Raw genomic sequence first — 20,778 nt, 5'->3', positions numbered from 1 at the left:
CCTGTCTTTTGTGTTCATCTCACTGGGAGCTGCAGAACAGAGTTGTTACTTTTCAACCAAATTGCCAGATGCCCACAAGATTTTCCTCTTATTTATAGTGTGCACTGTTGAAATTACCAGAAGTTTCACTTGTAATGTCTAAAAGCAAGAGGGAAAAGAACAGTGAAAAATGTTTTAATTAATTAATCTCTGTCTTTCAATGTCAATCAAAAGCAGTGCCATGTTGCAAAAGGTGAAGAAAAATGAACAGACCAGAAACATTTGATTTCACATGTTGGTTCACTTTTGAAAAAGCAGATTTAAGAAGGTAAGCCTCCAGGTTTCTAATCTGTATCAAGTATTAAGCATTGCAAAGTATGTACAGAAATTGAAATCAATTACTTCTTCAATTTTCACAGAAATTAATTTGTACTCTAGAAACTCCTATTGTTGCTTTAATATCTGTGGGGATTCAGTCAAGATGTTAATTAGCAGATGCAAACCTTCTTGCAAGGCTAGGGGGTTGGCATAAGCTCCAGGAATAAACTTGGCTGAAAATGGCCTTTTCCCTTTCGTTAAGTAAGTTAGAGTAGAAACAAACGAATGTGGGGTGTTTATCTAACTAGCTTGCTTACTCATGTGGTCCTAAGGTTAATCTTTGACTTAGTACAGTGCTAAATTGCTTTTTAATTGGGAAGTCCACACTGTCAATTACCCTTTAGTGGTGTCAACTTGAGCCTTGGTCAATTAGTCTTTACTGAATTAATGCGAGTCTCACTAGCTGGTTGGGGCCACAGTCAAAGCTCTGCAGTGAGCAAAGACCACACCACTGCACTCCAGCCTGGGCCACAGAGCAAGACTCTGTTTCAGAAAAATAAAAAGCTCCTACTCACTCTAGGAAAGAAGTGTCTTCTTTTGTTCCACATGGACCTATTTCAGGACCAGGTCTCAGGAAGCCTTTATTGTATGTGTTAAAGGAAACATGACATAAAATTTACCAATCTAAATATATTTACATGTACAGGTAAGTGGTATTAAGTATGTTTATGTTATTGGTCAACCATCACCACCATTGCACATTCCCACCATCAATGCACAAGGGTTCCATTTTCTTCACAAACTCTCCAACTCTCCCTTTTTCAAAAAAAAAAAAAAAAAAAAAGACATTCTAGTGGGTATAAGGTAGTATTCCCTCTCCTGTCCCACTCATGCATGTTTAAATATCTGTAACACACCCACTGGCCATTTCCAGCTACAGGTCACTTTTTCTATGCTGCCTATCCAGACACCCAGTGATCAGTTATGTCTCCTCAGAGTTTACAAGGTCTTCTGCATCTTGCTCTATTGTAATTCAGACCTCAGCATATAATATGCATGCATTGTTCCACGTAAATAAAGGGAAATTAACATTTTCTGAGCACCACCACGTGCAGGTGACTTACTCAGGTGAACTCAAAGTAACTCTGCCAGGTATGGGTAGTCCCACATGTGGAGAAAAAGGCCAGGATCAGGTGATTGAGTGACCCACTTTCAATCACACAGCTTCCAAGTAACTTCAGGTTCCAGCTCCTGGCCAGGTCTCCAGTTGTCATTTAGAAAAAGTTTGTGAGTCACTTGAACATATGTCCAGGTCACACCCAGTCTTCTTTCTATCAACCAAGGTGAGCTCCAGGGACAATGGGTGACAAGACACAGCCAGTCATCTTTCTTCCATTCAGAGGCACTGCAGGTACTTGAAACTCATCAGGAACAGTCTCTTATCCCAAAACCCTCTCATACATAGGATATTTCGAGGGCAATGTGTTACACATGGGTCACAGATGGCAAACTTTAGTGAGGGAATCAAAACCAGCACATGGAGAAGGAGCTTGTGATTCCAAGTGTAAAGGAAGTGTGATATGCTAAGAAGTTATTGCCCTAGAGGCTGAAAGAGACAAGAGGTTAGTATGACTAAATCAGATGGAGCAAGAAGGAAAGCAGGGAATGGACCAAACACTTAGCACAAGGGCCAGTGGTTCCTTAGCAAGGTCGATGCAGATCTACCGTGACATGATGTGGCCACTGCCCTCCTAGGAATGAACGATGAGAAATGAAGGCAAGTTTACAGGCTACATACATAAATAAATATTCATGACATCCTTATATGCAATATTCCCAAACTAGGAGCCCCCCAAATGCCCATACACAGAAGAAGGGTGAACAAGCTGTGGCACATCCACACCATGGCATGTGGCTCAGCATGAAAACGAATGGACTGTTGATGCAATCATAACAGAGTGACTCTGAAAGTGGTTCTGCTGAATAAAAGGCCGGATCAGAACGAAGCACAAAGACACAAGTACATACTGTATTTATATGTAATTCTATAAAATACCCGTGAAATTTTAGTGAAAGAAGCAGATCTGTGGTCCCAGATTAGCCAGGGAGAGATCGTTATTGCCGGAAAGAAGGTACTTTTCATGACCTTCATCGCACTTCTGGTCTTACAGTGAATGAAATACTCACATGGAGAAAATCATCGGTTCTTCTGTCTGCACATGTGCAGTTTATCATATGCCAATCACACTTCAACAAAGCTGTTTTTAAATAAGGAATCACTATCTGAAGCTTAGAATATGGATGGGTAGGAGACCTGAGAAGGAAAGACTCTTTTCTTAATCTATGAGGTTGTACAATGAGAATTAAGTTGGTCCTGAGCTCAGACACAGAACAGGCCTGAGGGAAAGCCTCACACAGTCCTTCCTTCTGCACAGAAGAGTGACCACCTAACACAGTACCAAGCTGTCCCTGAGGACCTTTATAGGTCAAAGTGACCTCCTGTCCTCATGTCTACTTTCTGGTATTTCCTCTTTCCTGCAGAAGCTTGCCTGCCCTCTAATGTAGAGGAAATAATGTTCAAGTTCTAATACGAACATTCTGGTTCCATCACAGTAGAGAAATGGGTTGCATTGTCTCTCTTCAAGACGAAGAAAAGGGAAAAGCCATGAGCACAATGTCCACAGTTGTGCAGTCAGGTTGCAAGTGGAGGAAGAGCATCGCCCTGCCAAAGCAGCAGCAGGACAACGGAAGGTGAAGATTTCTGCAGAGGAAACAAGGAAGCTTAGGGATTCCCAGAGGAAATCATCCTTCCCGTGTGTAGACCCCTGGTTTGAAGCCCAGTTCCTCTTGTCCCAATGTGAAATGAGCCTGTGATCATTCCCATTTCAGCCTTATTACTAATTGCACAGGCAAACGTAAGTGTTCAACAGTTTTAAGAAATGCAAAAAAAAAAAAAAAGACAAATATGATCAAACAGACAACTCACCTCGAGAGAAATGAGTTTTTAAGTTCTTTTTTCCTTCTGGCCCCATGACTTCTGTTCAAGGAAAGTTCAGAATTAATGCTCCCTATAGTCTCAAAGAAGTATAAAATATTGCATCCATAGAAAGTAACAAAATTTAGGAAGATAATAGGAAAATTCAGAGATCAGGAAAGACAGCTTGAAATTCTCTTAAAATGTGTAACTCTCAAAAAAATGGAAGACAGAATCTAAAATATATTTCAAAACCACATACAATTAAAAAAAAACACACATAAGAAATGTGGTTAGCTCTCTGGCAAATGAGTCCCTGAGTTGCAGTAGTGAAATAGCATTTGACATGTAAAAACCGAGGGAGGCGGTTATGAAAGCCCTTGGAATGACAGCTCAATTCCAGGCATAGAGAGATATTGGTTGGGTGGGAACAGGAAAAAGGAAGGCATCCAGCAGTGACTTTTCAGATGGGAGGTTAGAAATGAGGGAAGATGTTAAGGATGTGATAAAAGGAGACAATTTAATTTTAAATAGAAAGAGAAAAGAAAAGGCAATAGAAACTCCAGGAAAATAGAAAGCTAAAGAAAAAAGTTGTATATACCCATAGAATACCAAGACATATATGCCAATTGACAGTGCTAATATACTTCCTACAAGAGGAAAGTCACAAGATTCTATTGTATTTGGTCAACAAAATATATATATATAAATATTTATACACTACAGTTACTTACAAATTCAATGATAAGTAAGAAAGGAACTGAAATCATTATATTCCTATCATTGTCTAAGGGTGGAGAAAAGGTGGGAGTCTAAGAAACTCAGTCTTCTTCTGTGGTACCTGGTTGTTAATGGGTAGTTCAGGGGACTAGGGTGAGGTATACATGGTAGGAGCTCCTTCTGTGTAACTCTTGCTTCACCTCTGTATTTTTCATTCACATGTACATATTTTTATTTTCAAAATAAAATATATGAGAAATAATATGTGGTGTCAGAGACTCTAGGAAGAGTCTCTGTTCCAGCTATACTGGTTCCAAGTCTAATTAGACACCACAGATTCCAGCAGAAAATCCTGTCTCTACCCACACTTCCACTCCCTGAAACAGGAGCCAAGTAATCACCAGATGCAGCTCAAAAACTCAATATCTGTCCAAAGCAGACCCACATGTAGGCATCACCAAGGGTATCAGTAGACACAACCACAGAGGTGTCTGCAGTATGCATCATGAAGTGCAGCCCCTAAGTGTAGACCAACTTCCCATTCTGGAAGGAAATTTCCTTAGAGGATGCCGGTGTTAGTAGCATCAGCCTCCACTCAGGTACAGCCATAGAGTGGTCCAGCATGTTACTGTAAGCAGCCAGAAGGCAGAGGAAAGGAGCAGGAAAAATGAGAGGGAGGGTGGCAACATCATGGTTGGGCCCCTACTGGTATATCTCACTACCTTGCAGTGGCCTGGGAGACACAAAGAACACCATATTTTGGTGGGAAGAGGCTCTCTCAGGTCAGAGCAGTAGGACTTGGAAAGAAACTGAAGCCAAGCTGAGGAATATGGTTTCCTGTTTCAATTTGGCCACCTGTGGCTGTGGATCCCAGGATATCACAAATGGCAATGCCTTTCCCATTTTCTCTGTGGCTGCAAAGACTTGGATCAGGCTCTGATTGACCTGGCACTCTTGAGGGACTTAAAGCCTATTACTTGAAACTGTTAACACGTTAGCACTTTATTTACAATGACTTCAATGAAGTATTGTTCTCCAGTATTGAAAATATGAAAATGATTAACAAGAGCTTGATAGTTATGCAAATAAATGATGGTTGATCGTAAAGAACAATTAGGCAGCACTTGATAATAAAGAATTGGTATTTCATGAATGTGCACTGTGTCTCAAAGGTACTCTTAGGCTTTTGATAAATACCCCCACTTAATTTTTGTGACAATCCCCATGGCAGATCCTGGCACCATCCCTATTTTAGAAGTGAGAAGTCACATGAACCCGACCAGGGTCACAAACCTGGGCTGTGGAGGATCTAAATATAAACAGGCAAAAGAGGTGCCAAGAAAGATGATAATATCCTAATGGTATGTGGAAAGGAGGAGAAAAAGTGCATATGGTGTGAAGGCCAGACAAGACGTAGGCCAGCCTCAAATGTAGGCCAGATCCACAGCTGGCCAGCCTGCACTTTTCTATCTTAAAGGATCCTTCTCTTCAAAGGAAGATCACAGAGTGAAGGGAGTGTGCTCAAAAAAGCACTGATATTTAGCAGAAACCTGATAAAAGAGAAACAAACAAAATGCTAAAAATAAACACAGCAGAATTACAGCTGGGTTTGTCTTTAGGTGACAGGCCTGCAAGTGTCTTTTCCTAAGTCTGTTTTCTCCATTCTCCAAAATAGACATAAATTCAGGTGATAAATCAGGCTGCAGGAGTAAGCGTAGGGTCAGAGGAAATTTCTCCTCAAACCTGGCCCCAGACCTTGGCTCCTGGCTGGTGGCTTCCCCTTCCCTGGGGTCTGTCCTTGTCCCAGAGACAGGGCCAGTCATCCCTACAGCCATTCCATGCCCTAGTCCCCAATAAAGGGTAGAGGGGAACTGAACAGGTGAAATGGTCTCATGGCCCATGGGATGACAGTACCTGGCTGTCAGTGGCATTCAAATTGTCTTGTCTCCAGGAAAGTCCAAGCCCAAGTCCTTGAGAGTTTTCTTGGGACTGTGGAGGCCCATTTTATTCATGTCCGACTAAAAGAGATCAGATGGAAGAAGAAGTTTTGTGGGACTCCGAGGCCCAGCCTTCTTTCCAGAAGGTAAAGCAGGCCTGCTGGCTGGAAAATGCTGTCACCACAGGGCCAACCCAATATTATTTGTTTATCTCTTGTCCTGTCTTTGGTCCAAAACAAAAACTGATAATTACTAACTGTGGAAAAGAGAGTTAGTGTGGTGCCAGTTGAGTTGGTCTACCCTGTGTTAGAAACCCATGGGGAGCCATGGGCAGCCTCTGAGGAGAAAAGTCTCCTTATTGCCCTCACATATTTATGCCCCGAGTGCATAACTGCTCAGCAGCATTCCACATGTTGCTCAGAGAGATAACACTCCTTTGAAGCAGTGAAGTATAATCAAACATCTTGGCTCCTCCTGAAACCAGCTCCCATCCGTTTCAGCCTGATAGGTTACAGATCTCAAGTAGGTTCTACACACACCTTTTCTCAAGGAAATTCACAGAAACTGCCAGTGCCAAACATCTTATTGAATGGCTCAGAATTTCTCCTTCACTGAATAATCCTTTTCCTCATCCCTTCCTCCCCCTCCCAGCTGCCCTGAGAACAAAAATCATGTAATCCAATAAATTGGGTGAAACCCAAGATCAATGGGCCATGAGCAAGCTTTCAATGTGCTGGTCTCCTGGACACACATTTTAAATGTTTATTGTATCTCTTTCTAATTCTTTTGTCTCCTCCAGACTCAGGGTACCCACTGGTTGTTGGGCTGGTTTCCCCAACACAATCCTGGGACATTCCAAATCTCGGTGCTTGTATTGTCTCTCAAATCAACTCAACAAGCCCTCCTCTGGTGACACAATAGCATTTTCTCTAGCCAAAGGACTGACCCTACCATACAGTGACCTTGAAATGCAGACAGGCAGCCACAACACTGCTTGGGACTGCCCTGAGCCTCAGATCCCTGGTTTCAATGATCTCACAGCCAGCTGATTGAAAGGGACAGGGAAGTGTGTGGAGGAAGCACTCTCCACACCACTGAACTTCAGCCTGGGTGACAGAATGAGAATCCATCTAAAAAAAAGAAAAAATACTTTAAAAAATGCATCCTATTTTTTTCCTGGGGATGTTCCAAGATGGCCAAATAGGAACAACCCTGGTCTGCAGCTCCCAGCATGGTCAACGCAGATTAGTGATTTTGGCATTTCCCACAGAGGTACATGGTTCATCTCATTGGGACTGTTTGGGCAGTGGGAGCAGCCCACAGAGGGTGAGCTGAAGTAGGATGGGGCGTCACCTCTACTTGGAAGTGCAAGGGGTTGGGTGATTTCCCTTTCCTAACCAAGGGAAGCCATGACAGACTACCTGAAAAAAATGGGGTATTCCTGTGCAAATACTGTACTTTTCCCAAGGTCACAGCATCTGGCAGAACAAGTGATTCTCTCCTATGCGTGGTTTGGTGGGTCCCATGCCCACAGAGCCTTGCTCACTACTAATGCAGCAGTTTGAGATCAACCCCAAATGTGGCAGCTTGGCTGGCAGAGGGGTGTCCAGCATTGGTAAGGCCTCAGTAGGTAAACAAAGCACCCAGGAAGCTTGAGCTGGGCAGAACCCACCACAGCTCAACAACGCTTACTGCCTCTAGACTCTGCCACTGTCAGCCAGGCAGAGCTGAAAAAATGGCAGCAGACAACTTTGGCACACTTAAACATCCCTGTCTGAGAGCTCTGAAGAGAGTAGTGGTTATCCAAGCATGCCATTTGAGCTCTGAGAATGGACAGACTGCCTCATCATGTGGATCCCTGACCCTTGTGTAGCCTATCTGGGAGACACCTCCCAGTAGGGACTGACCTCATATAGGCAGCTGCACCTCTGTGACAAAGCTTCCAGAGGAAGGATCAGAGAGCTATATTTGCTGTTCTGCAATATTTACTCTTCTGCATCATCTGCTTGTGACAGCCAGGCAGACAGAATTTGGAGTGGAAGTCCATCAAATTACAAAAGACCTGCAGCTGAGGGACCTCACTGTTAGAAGGAAAACTAACAAACAGAAAGGAATAGCTTCAACATCAAAAAAAAAGTTCATTTACACCAAAACCCTACGTGTAGATCAACAACATCAAAGACCCAAGGAAGATAAACGCACAAAGATGGGGAGAAAAGAGAGCAGAACAGCTGAAAATTCTAAAAATTAGAACATAACTTCTACTTCAAAGGATCACAGCTCCTCACAAGCAATGGAACAAAACTGGATGGAGAATGACCTTGATGAGTTGCCAGAGGTAGGCTTCAGAAGGTTGGCGATAACAAATCTCTTTGAGCTAAAGTCACATGTTCGAACCCATCACATGGGAGATAAAAAAACCTCAAAAAGTGATTAAATGAATGGCTAATTAGAAGAAACAGTGTAGAGAAGACCTTAAATGTCCTGATGGAGCTGAAAACCATGGCACGAGAACTTCGTGACACATGCACAAGCTTAAAAAGCCAATATGATCAAGTGGAAGAAGGGTGTCAATGACTGAAGATCATAGCAATAAAATAAAGGAGAAGACAGGATTAGAGGAAAAAAAAGAGTAAAAAGAAACAAGCAAATCTTCCAAGAAATATAGGACTAAGTGAAAAGACCAAATTTACATTTGATTGGTGTACCTGAAAGTGATGGAAAGAATGGAACCAAGTTGGAAAATGTTCTTCAGGATATCATCCAGGATAACTTCCCTAACTTAGCAAGGCAGGCCAACATTCAAATTCAGGAAATATAGAGAACATCACAAAGATATGCCTTGAGAAGAGCAACCCCAAGACACTTAACTGTCAGGTTCACCAAGGTTGAAATGAAGAAAAAGTGTTAAGGGCAGCCAGAGAGAAAGGTTGAATTACCCACAAAGGGAAGCCTATCAGACCAACAGTGGATCTCTTAGCAGAAACTGTACAAGCCAGAAGAGAGTGGGGCCAATATTCAAGATTCATAAAGAAAAGAATTTCAACCCAAAATTTCATATGTAGCCAAACTAAGCTTTATAAGTGAAGGAGAAATAAAATCCTTTACCATCAAGCAAATGCTGAGAGATTTTGTCACCACCACGCCTGACTTAAAAGAGCTCCTGAAGGAAGCACTATAGGTGGAAAGAAACAACCGGTACCAGCCACTGCAATAACATGATAAATTGTAAAGACCTTCAATGCTATGAAGAGACTGCATCAATTAATGGGCAAACCATCCAGCAAATATCATAATGACAGGATCATATTCACAGATAACAATATTAACCTTAAGTGTAAACGGGCTAAATGCCCCATTTAAAGGACACAGACTGGCAAATTGGATAGAGTTGAAACTTATCAGTGTTTCATATTCAGGAGACCCATATCTCATTTACAGACTCACATAGGCTCAAAATAAAGGGATGGAAGAAGACCTACCATACAAATGGAAAGAAAAAAAGAAGGAGGGGTTGCAAACCTAGTCTGATAAAACAGACTTTAAACCAACAAAGATCAAAAGAGACAAAGAAGGCCATTACATATGATAAAGGGATAAATTCAAAAAGAAGAACTAAGTATTCTAAATAAATATGCACCCAAAACAGGGGCACCCAGATTCATAAAGCAAGTCCTTATAGACCTACAATGAGACTTACACTACCACACAGTAATAATGGGAGACTTTAACACTGCACTGTTAATGTTAGATCAACGAGACAGAAAGTTAACAAGGATATCCAGGACCTGAACTGAGCTCTGCAACAAACAGGCCTAATAGACATCTGTGGAACTCTCCACCTGAAATCAACAGCATATACATTCTTCTCAGCACCATATCACACTTATTCTAAAATTGACCACATAATTGGAAATAAAGCATACTCAGCAAATGTAAAAGAACAGAAATCACAACAAACTGTCTCTCAGACCACAGTGCAATCAAATTGCAACCCAGTATTAAGAAACTCACTCAAAACTATACAACTATATGGAAACTGAACCACTTGTTCCTGAATAACTGCTGGGTAAATAACAAAATAAAGGCAGAAAAACAGACATTCTTAGAAACCAATGTGAACAAAGACACAACGTACCATAATCTCTGGACACATTTAAAGCAGTGTGTAGAGGGAAATTTATAGCACTAAAAGCCCAAAAGAGAAAGCAGAAAAGATCTAAAATTGACACTCTAACATCACAATGAAAAGAAATAGAGAAGCAAGAGTAAACAAATTCAAAAGCTAGCAGAAAGCAGAAGGTAACAAAGATAAGAGCAGAACTGAAAGAGATAGAGACTCAAAGAAAACTTTCAAAAAAATCAATGAATCCAGGAACTGTTTTTTTTAAAAAAAAATCAACAAAATTGATAACTCCCTAGAAAGACTAATAAGGAAGAAAAGAGAGAAGAATCAAATGGAAGCAATAAATATGATAAAGGGGATATCACCACCATTCCCACAGACATACAAACTACCATCAGAGAAAACCATAAACACCTCTACGCAAATAAACTAGCAAATATAGAATAAATGGATTAATTCCTGGACACATACACCCTACAAAAACTAAACCAGAAAGAGGTTGAATTTCTGAATAGACCAAAAACAGGCTCTGAAATTGAAGCGATAATTAATAGCCAACCAATCAAAAAAAGTCCAGGATCAGATGGATTCACAGCCGAATTCTACTGTAGGTACAAAGAGGAGCTGGTATCATTCTTTCTGAAATTATTCCAATCAATAAAAAAAAGCAGTAATCCTCCCTAACTCATTTTATAAGGCCACCATCATCCTGATACTAAGGCCTAGCAGAGAAACAACAACAAAAAGACAATTTTAGACCAATAGCATGAATGAACATCGATGTGAAAATCCTGAGTAGAATACCAGTAAACTGAATCCAGCAGCACATCAAAAAGCTTATCCACCACTATCACGTCGTCTTCATCCCTGAAATGCAAATGTGGTTCAACTTATGCAAGTCAATAAATGTAATCTATCACATAAACAGAACCAATGACAAAAGCCACATGATTATCTCAACAGATCCAAAAAAGGCCTCTGACAAAATTCAATAGTCCTTCAGGCTAAAAACTCTCAATAAACTAGGTATCCATGGAATGTATCTCAAAATAATGAAAGCTACTTATCACAAACCCACAGCCAATATCATACTGAGTGGGCAAATACTGGAACCATTCCCTTTGAAAACCAGCACAAAACAAGAATGCCCTCTCTCACCACTCCTATTCAACATAGTGTTGGAAGTTCTGCCCAGGGCAATCAGGCAAAAGAACGAAATAAAGATTATTCAATTAGGAAATGAGGAAGTCAAATTGTACCTGTTTTCTGATGACATGATTTTATATTGAGAAAACCCCATTGTCTCAGCCCAAAATCTACTTAAGCTGATAAGCAACTTCAGCAAAGTCTCAGGATACAAAATCAGTGGTAAAAATCACAAGCATTCCTATACACCAATAACAGAGATCCAAATCATGAGTGAATTCCCATTCCAAATTGCTTCAAAGAGAATAAAATACCTAGGAATCCAACAAGGGATGTGAGGGACCTCTTCAGGGAGAACTACAAAACACTGCTCAACAAAATAAAAAAGGACACAATAAAATACAAAAGGACACAAACAAATGGGAGAATGTTCTATGATCATGGACAGGAAGAATCACTATCTTGAAAATAGCCATAGTGCCCAAAGTAATTTATACATGCAATGCCATTCTGGTCAAGCTACCAATGACTTTCTTCAGACAATTGGAAAAAAAAAAAACTACTTTAAAGTTTAAATGGAACCAAAAAAGAAGCCGCATTGCCAATACAATCCTAAGCAAACACAACAAAGCTGGAGGCATAATTCTATCTGCCTGGAAACTACACTACAAGGCTATGGTAAACAAAACAGCATGGTATTGATACCAAAACAGATATATTGACCAATGGAACAGAAGACAGGCCTCAGAAATAACACCACACATCTGCAATCATCTCAGTTTTGACACATCTGACAAAAAGAATAAATGGGGAAAGGATTCCTTATTTAGCAAATGGTGCTGGGAAAAGTGGCTAGCCATTTGTAGAAAGCTGAAACTGGATCCCTTCCTTACACCTTACATAAAAATTAATTCAAAATGGATTAAACACTTAAATATTAAACCTAAAACCATAAAAACCCTAGAAGAAAACTTAGGCAATACCATTCAGAACATAGGCATGGGCAAGGACTTCATGACTAAAACACCAAAAGCAATGACTACAAAAGTGAAAATAGACAAATCGGATCTAATGAAACTAGAGAGCTTCTGCACGGTGAAAGAAACTACCATCAGAGTAAACAGGAAACCTACAGAATGGGAGAAAATTTTTGCAACCTACTCATCCAACAAAGAACAAATATCCAGAATCAACAAAGAACACAAAGAAATTTGCATGAAAAAAAAAAGTCATCAAAAGGTGGGCAAAGGATAAGAACAGACACTTCTCAAAAGACGACATCTATGCAGCCAACAGATGTGGGGAAAAATGCTCATCATCATTGGTCATCAGGGAAATGCAAATGAAAACCAAAATGAGATACCATCTCATGCCACTTAGAATGGCAATCATTAAAAAGTCAGATGCTGGAGTGGATGCGGAGAAATAGGAATACTTTTACACTGTTGGTGGGAGTGTAAATTAGTTCAACCATTGTGGAAGACAGTGTGGTGGTTCCTCAAGGATCTAAAACTAGAATTACCATTTGACCCAACAATCCCATTACTGGATATATACCCAAAGGATTGTAAATCATGCTACTCTAAAGAAACATGCATACGTTTGTTTCTTGTGGCATTATTTACAATAGCAAAGACTTGGAAACAATCCAAATGTCCATCAATGATAGACTGGATTAAGAAAATGTGTCACATATACACCATGGAATACTATGCAGCCATAAAAAAGGATGAGTTTATGTCCCTTGCAGGGACATGGATGAGCTAGAAACCATCATTCTCAACAAACTATCATAAGGACATAAAACCAGACATCACATATTCTCACTCATAGTTAGGAATTGAACAATGAGATTACTTGGACACAGGGCAAGGAAAATGACACACCAGGTCCTGTCAGGGGTTAGGGGGTAGGGATTAGGGGGAGGGATAGAATTAGGAGAAATACCTAATGTAAATGATGAGTTGATGGGTGCAGCAAACCAACATGGCACACGAATACCTATGTATCAAACCTACACACTGTACACATGTACCCTAGGAGTTAAAGTATAATAAAATTTAAAAAATAAATAAATAAAAATGCATCCTATTATGTTCATTTAATGTGTACAACATATGCTATGGGATACATATTACTATTTCAAAGGCTACTATATTAGAGCAAATTAACATAGTTCTAATCTCACATAGTTACAGCTATAATTTGGACATTTGCCTTTACAAACTATGCTGAAATTTGATCCCCAGTGTTGGAGGAGAGGTTGAGTGGGAGATGCTTGGGTCATGGGGATGGATACTTTATGAAGAGCTTGGTGTCATTCTTGTGATAAGGAGGGAGATCTTTTTTTTATTAGCTTTTGAGAACTCATTGAAAAAAAAAAAAAAAAACCTGGCACCAACTATCCCTTCTGTTGCATATATGTGATTATAAATATTTTTCTTTCTGTGTCTGGTTTATTTCACTTAGCATAGTTTCCCCCATGCTCCTCCATGGTGGAGCAAATGGCAAGATCTCATTCTTGTTTAGGGCTAAATACTATTTCTTTGTACTGGACAATAATGTTGTTGCCATATTTTAGCTATTGTTAATAATGCTGCAATGAACATGAGAGTGCAAATATGTCCATGAGGTAGGGATTTCCTTTGGTTATATGTCTAAAGGAAGAGTTGTTGAGGCATAAGTGGTTTTATTTTTAATTTTCCAGAAACCTCCATACCAATATTTATAATTGCTACACATTACCAAAAACACTGTACATGAGTTTCATTTTCTATACATCCTAGCCACCTTTGTGATCTTCTGAGTTTTTAATAATAGTTATCCTGATGTGAGTTATGTAACATCTCAAAGTACCTTTGATTTAAATTTTTTCTGTGATTAATAATGTTGAATATGTTTCAAATACCTGTTGCCCATTTTTTATATATTCCTTGGAGAAATGTCAATTCAGAGCTTTTTCTCAGCTTTTAATATGTTTATTTGTTTTGCTACTGTTGAGTTGTACAATGTTGGGGAAAACAGTCCCACAACACCCCGCAGGTACCTTGAGTCTGGGGGAGACAGAGGAGTTAGAAAGACAGAGAATAAGCAATTAAAAGGCAGGTCCAGGGGGCCGGAGCGTTGGAGGCTTGCTTAGGGCCCAAAGCTGTCAGACTTCTCCTAATTTAGTGGTTTACAAGCTCTTTGTTCTTATGGTAAATGGGAGGGGGAGGAAGGAATGAGGAAAAGGATTAACCAGTGAAGGAGAACTCATGAGTCATTGAGTAATATGTACAGCACTGGCGGTTTCTGTGAATTCCCTTGAGCAAAAGCATGTGTCTAAACTACTTAAAATCTTTAACTTATCAGGACTGAAATGGGTGGGACCAGGAAGAGCCAAGACGTTTGATTATACCTCACTGCTTCAAGGGAGTGTTATCTCCCTGAGCAACCAGTGGAATGCACTGCGCCGTTGTGCTCTCAGGGAAAAAGACATGAAGGCAGTAAGGAGATTTTCTCCTCAGAAGCCGCCCATGGCTACCCATGGGTGTCTCACACGGGAGAGATCAAATCAACTGGCATGCCAGAAACTTTCTTTCCCACATAAAATTTCTTCATAAACTTTAGATCTTAACCTATCGTCAGATATATAGCTTGAAAATATTTTCTCCAATATTTAGGCTATTGTATTTGGTCGATTGATTCCTTTATTGTGCAAAAGCTTTTTCATTTGATGTAGTCTTGCTCATTTGTTTTTGTTTATGTGGACTGAGTTTTTAATATGGTATTCAAAATAATTATTACCAAGGCCATCGTTCATAGCTATTTCCTATGTTCTCTTCTAGGTGTTTTAGAGGTTGCAGTCTTACATTAAGGATTTTTCAACTCATCTTCATTTGATTTTTGTGTATGATGTAAAATGTGGATCCAGTTTTGTTCTTTTGCATGTGGAAATCTAGTTTTCCCAGCACTACTTATAGAAAAGATGATCCCTCTTCTCATGTTATCATTTTGCTGCAGATTTCAAAAACTAATTGACTATATATGCTTGGATGTCTTTATCAATTCTCTGATCTGTTCATTTGTCCATGATTCTGTGTTCATGCCAATTTCAAATATGGTCGTGTGATTCTTCCTAGTTCTTTTATCTTTCTCAAGAATTGTTTTCACAATTTATGGCTTTCGATATGGCTATACAAGTTTTATATTTTGTTTTCTATTTCTGTGAAGAATGCCATTGAAATTTTGATTGGCTAGCATTGAATCTGTGTATTGCTTTTGGTGCTATAAATATTTTAACAATATTAACTCTCCCAATCCATAAGCATAGATAATCTTTCCATTTATTTTTATCTTACTAATTGCTTTTATCAATGTCTCATAGTTTTCAATGGAGAGATCTTTTACTTTCTGGTTACCTTTTTTTAATTATTTAATTTCTTTGATATGCTTATAAGTCACATGAGTTTCTTGACTTCTTTTTCAGTTAGGTAATTATTTGCACAATGACGTTACCAAATTTGTTCATTGGTTCTAACAGTTTCTTAAGTAGAATATTTGAGCTGTTTTTACATATCAGAGTTTGTCATCTGCAAAGAGAGATAACTTTACTTAGTGCTTTATAATTTGGCTGCCTTCTATTTTTTTTCTCATCAGATGTTTATGTTCCCTATTTGATTTGTTTCTGTTTTAATTATTATTTCATTCATTGTGCTAATTTTGAATTTAGTTGTTTTTCCTTCTAGTTTCTTAGATACAATGAGATGTTGCTTGTTTGGTATATTTTTTTTTAATGTATGCATTTATTGCTATAATATTCCATCATAATGCTGCTTCACTGCACACCATAGGTTTAAGTATGTTGTTTCAACTATTATTTGTCTCAACATATTTAGGAATTTTTTTTATCTTTCGTTTCATCAATTCATTATTTAGGAGCAATGTTTTAAAAATGTCATGTAGCCTGGGGGGTGGTGGCTCATGCCTGTAATCTCAGCACTTTGGGAGGCCAAGGCAGGCAGATCATGAGGTCAGGAGATCGAGACCATGCTGGCTAACATGGAGAAACCCCGTCTCTACTAAAATTATGAAAAATTAGCTGGAGGTGGTGGCGGGTGCCTATAGTGCCAGCTACTCGGGAGGCTGGGGCAGGAGTATGGCATGAACCTGGGAGGTGGAGCTTGTGGTGAGCCAAGATTGTGCCACTGCACTGCATCCTGGGCAACAGAGGGAGACTCTGTCTCAAAAAAATAAAAATAAAAATTTATTATTTGTGACTTTTTTTTTTTAAGATTTCTCCTCTTACTGATTTTTGGTTTGCTACTATGACTGTCTGAAAAAATATTAAGTATGTTTTTAGCCATCTTACTTTGTTAAGACTTGATTTATGGCCTAGAATATGGTCTATCTTAGAGAATCCTCCAAGCATGTTTCAGCGAAATATATATTCAGCTGCTACACGATGAAAAGTTCTGTATATGTCTGTTGGGTTCATTTAGTTAAAAGTACAATTCAAGTCTGACATTTTCTTATTAATTTTCTGTTAAGTTTATCTATTCCTTGTTTTAATTGAGGTGCTGAAATTTCCTACATTATTTTATTGCCATTTTTTCTTCATTTCTATTTATATTTGCTTTAAATATTTAGGGGCTCCAATGTTGAGTGCAGATGTATATCTATAATTATTACAAACTTTTGATGAATTCATTGCTTTATTATTAAACGATGACTTTCTTGGTCTTATGACAGCTTTTGAATTGAAATCTCTTTTATAGATAGGAGTATAGCCACTCCTAACTTTTTATTACCACTTGCATAGCAGTATCTTCTTTTATTCCTTCAGCCTATGTTTGTCCTTAAAGATTAAGTGGGTCTCATAGGTAATGTGTACTTGAATCCCATTTTTAAAATCTATTTGGTCACTCCACGTCTTTTAATTGCATAATTTAATTCATTTACATTCAAGATAATTATTGATAAGTAAGTTCTTACTACTGTTATCTTGTTAGTTGTTTCTGATTGAGTCATACATCATTTTTTCCTTTCTTCCTCCCATGTCTGCTTTTAAATGTTTAGCTTTTAATTATTTTCAGTAGTGATAAGCTTCGACTGCTTTGTTTTTATTGTTAGTGTTGCTGCTATAGTTTTGATGGTCATCAAAGGCTCAGAGAAAACATCTTAGTTAATAATCAACTAGCTTAAGCTGACAACTTTTGTCACATAAAAACTCTAGACATTTACCCTCTGTTCCAATTACATTTTTGACATCACAATTTATATCTTTTAATACTGTGTCTTCCTTAAAAGCCTATTGTTGACAAGTCTTTTGCCGAATGATTTCAAGCTCCTCCATTTTTTTGTTTATTTTCCCTTAGTGCTTTTACAATTTTCTATATTTCTCAAACTTTTAGAGCTTGATTCTTTTTTTTTTTTTTTGGCAACATTTTTATTTTTCCTTACACAATAATGTGTTCCTGAGGCCTAATGTTCTCACATAACAGTAGAAAACAAAAATTTGTTGTCATCTCTTTAAAGAATTGAGAATTTCATACAAAAAACCTTACATAAATTAAAAGGATGAATACATTTACAGGTGTAAATGCAAACTGCTTCCTGCTCAAGGCAAGTGACAGCCCACGGAGTTCTGGCAGAAAACATCAGCTAAGAAAGGAAACTGGGTCCTATGGCTTGGACTTTCCAACTGTGACAGACAGGCAGGACAGAAGCAACTGGTTCAGGAGCCCTTGCCAGCCTCTAGAGACACCCCAGAACACTCAGTCCTGACACATTACTACTCTGCACAGATCAGAGACTACTGGCCACACAGACTCACCAAGCCACAGACTTGTCTTCCACAAGCACTTTCTTACCTCAGCAGTCATGAAGTGACCAAGCCACATGCACTAAAGTTTGAACTCAAATATATGTACGCAGTATTAAACAAATACCAAGAGGAACAATTAACTTGAATACAAGGTCAAAACTGGCAACAAGCTCTACAATCCAGTGCTGATACCAGATAAAAGCTTCAAGGACAATTTCTTTTCAAACACTTATTCCAGTTTCATGAGGCTAGCATGAGGTGTATGCATTTGCCAAGGGCAAATTTATACTTCTTTATTAACCCATGAAGTAAATGCTACACATCTGCTCAGTTCATTTAGAAGCATTTGTGGTGGACAATGGAGGGGCCTGACTCGTCATACTCCTGCTTGCTAATACTCATCTGCTGGAAGGTGGACAGTGAGGCCAGGATGGAGCCGCCAATCCACACTGAGTACTTGTTCTCTGGGGGTGCAATGATCTTAATCTTCATGATGCTGGGATCCAGGGCAGTGATCGCCTTCTGCATCCTGTCGGCAATGCCTGGGTACATGTTGGTGCCACCGGATAGTACCGTGTTGGTGTACAGGTCATTGCAGATGTTCACGTCACACTTCATAATGGAGATGAAGGTGGTCTAGTGGTTGCCGCAAGATTCCATACCCAGGAAGGAAGGCTGTAACAGTACCTCTGTACACCAGAACCGCTCATTGCCAATGGTGATGACCTGGCCAGCGAGCAGTTCGTAGCTCTTCTCCAGAGAAGAGGAGGATGTAGCAGTGGCCATCTCCTGCTTGAAGTCCAGGGAGACCTAGCACAGCTTCTCCTTGATGTCACACATGATTTCCCACTAGGCTGTGATGGTGAAGCTGTAGCCTCGCTCACTGAGGATCTTCATGAGTTACTCAATCAAGTCCCAACCAGCCAGCTCCAGAAGTAGGGTGGCATGGGGAAGGGAGTAGCCCTCCTAGATGGGCACCGTGTGGGTGACCCTGTCTCCAGAGTCCATGGCAATGCCAGTGCTGTGCCCAAAGGCACAGAGGGACAGCACATCCCTGATAGCCACATACATGGCTGGGGTGTTGAAGGTCTCAAACATAATCTGAGTAATCTTCTCTCTGTTGGCCTTGGGGTTCAGGGGTTTCTTGGTCAGCAGCACTGGCTGCTCCTCTGGGGCCCCATGGAGCTCATTGTAGAAATGGTGCCAGATCTTCTCCATGTTGTCCCAATTGGTGATGATGCCATTTTCAATGGGGTACTCCAGGGTCAGGATGCTGTCCTTGCTGTGGGCTTCATTGCCCACATAGGCGTCTTTCTGGCCCATGTCCACCATCACGCCCTTGTGTCAGAGGTGCCCCACAATGGAGGGAAACTTGGCTCGGGGATCGTCGTCTCCATCAAAGCCAGCTTTGCACATGCCAGAGCCATTGTCAATGACCAGCACGGCTATCTCCATTTCTATTGCGATGGGCAGAGGAGTGGGATAGCAGAGTGGCAGAAGAGCAAGGTGAGTGAGCCGTCAGTGGTGACTGACAGTGAGTGTTTGATTCTTCTTTGTTGTGGGGTAGTATTATGGGATATTAATCTTTTTTGTAGTCTCTGATCTTTCTGAACCTATATATTTATATCTCTCAAATTTTTGAAAGTTGTCATTATTCATTTGAATATGCTGTATATACCTTCCTTTTGCTGAACCCTTTCATGAATATTGCTAAATATTAGATTTGCTTATTCAAGGGAATTTTGTATATCTGGTAAATGTTCTCCATTCTTTTTGATTGTTTTTCTGTTTTGTTCTTTGTTCATTTCTTAATAATCTATGTTAATTTTCTTTTCTTTTCTTTTTCTTTTACATTTTTTTTTTAATACAAATTCTCTCTGTGTTGCCCAGGCTGGAGTTCAATGGCACAACGCTGACTCACTGCAACTTCTGCCTCCCAGGTTCGAGTGATTCTCCTCTCTTAGCCTCCTGAATAGGTGGGATTACAGGTGTGCACCACTATGCCCAGAGAATTTTTTGTATTCTTAGTAGTGATAGGGTTTCACCATGGTGTCCTGACTGGTCTTGAACTGCCACCCTCAACTGATCAATCAATCTCAGCCTCCAAAAATGCTGTGATTACAGGCCTGAGCCTGCACACCTGATCCTAATAGCTCATTTTAGAGCTCACTGATACTTTATTCTATTTGATCTCTTCTGCTGTTGAAAACCTTCTGAATTTTCCACTTCAACCAGTATATTTCTCTGTTCTGGGACTCTTTATTTTTAGATAATTTCAGTCTATTTTTAAAAGTTTCTTTCAGAATTGTATCAGTTCCTTTTCTGTGTTGTTTTAGAGACCTGAGTTTCCTGGAAACTGATATTTTGAATTCTTGATCCAATAACCACTGATAGCCATTCTCATTAATTAGCATTGGTCAATGGTTAATTCTTTGTCCATTTAGGGATGTTATAATTTCCTGTTTGGTATTATTTCTTGTGGTTATACATATATATCTTTTTATTGAAGGACTAGTCACTTAGTTTATTGTTTTCTCTGTCTTATTTTGCATTTTGTTGTATATAATTGTTTTGAATTTTCTTTAAGACAAAAGTATGGAGGGACATGGTTTGCTTGATTTTGGCTAGGTCAGTGCCTCTGTTTGGCAGTAGATGGTGCCTTAAACCCAGGTTTATCTCAGCTCTAACAAACTTTGAAACACTGTCAGTCTCCTGTCTGAGAGATTTTGAAGGGGATATCCTAAGAGTGTGAGAAGGCTCTCTATAGATTTGT

General features: G+C 39.6%; 1 pseudogene; it reads right to left on the bottom strand.

Annotated features, from left to right (window-relative positions):
* Positions 1-18,341: 18,341 nt before the first annotated feature.
* On the bottom strand, positions 18,342-20,403 carry LOC129025795 (actin, cytoplasmic 2-like; annotated as a pseudogene).
* Between the last annotated feature and the right edge of the window lie 375 nt (positions 20,404-20,778).

This window comes from Pongo pygmaeus, chromosome Y (assembly GCF_028885625.2).
Source record: "Pongo pygmaeus isolate AG05252 chromosome Y, NHGRI_mPonPyg2-v2.0_pri, whole genome shotgun sequence".
Lineage (NCBI taxonomy): Eukaryota > Metazoa > Chordata > Mammalia > Primates > Hominidae > Pongo > Pongo pygmaeus.
The sequence above is the reverse complement of the archived record's forward strand: the minus strand, read 5'-3'. Positions and strand labels throughout refer to the sequence as shown.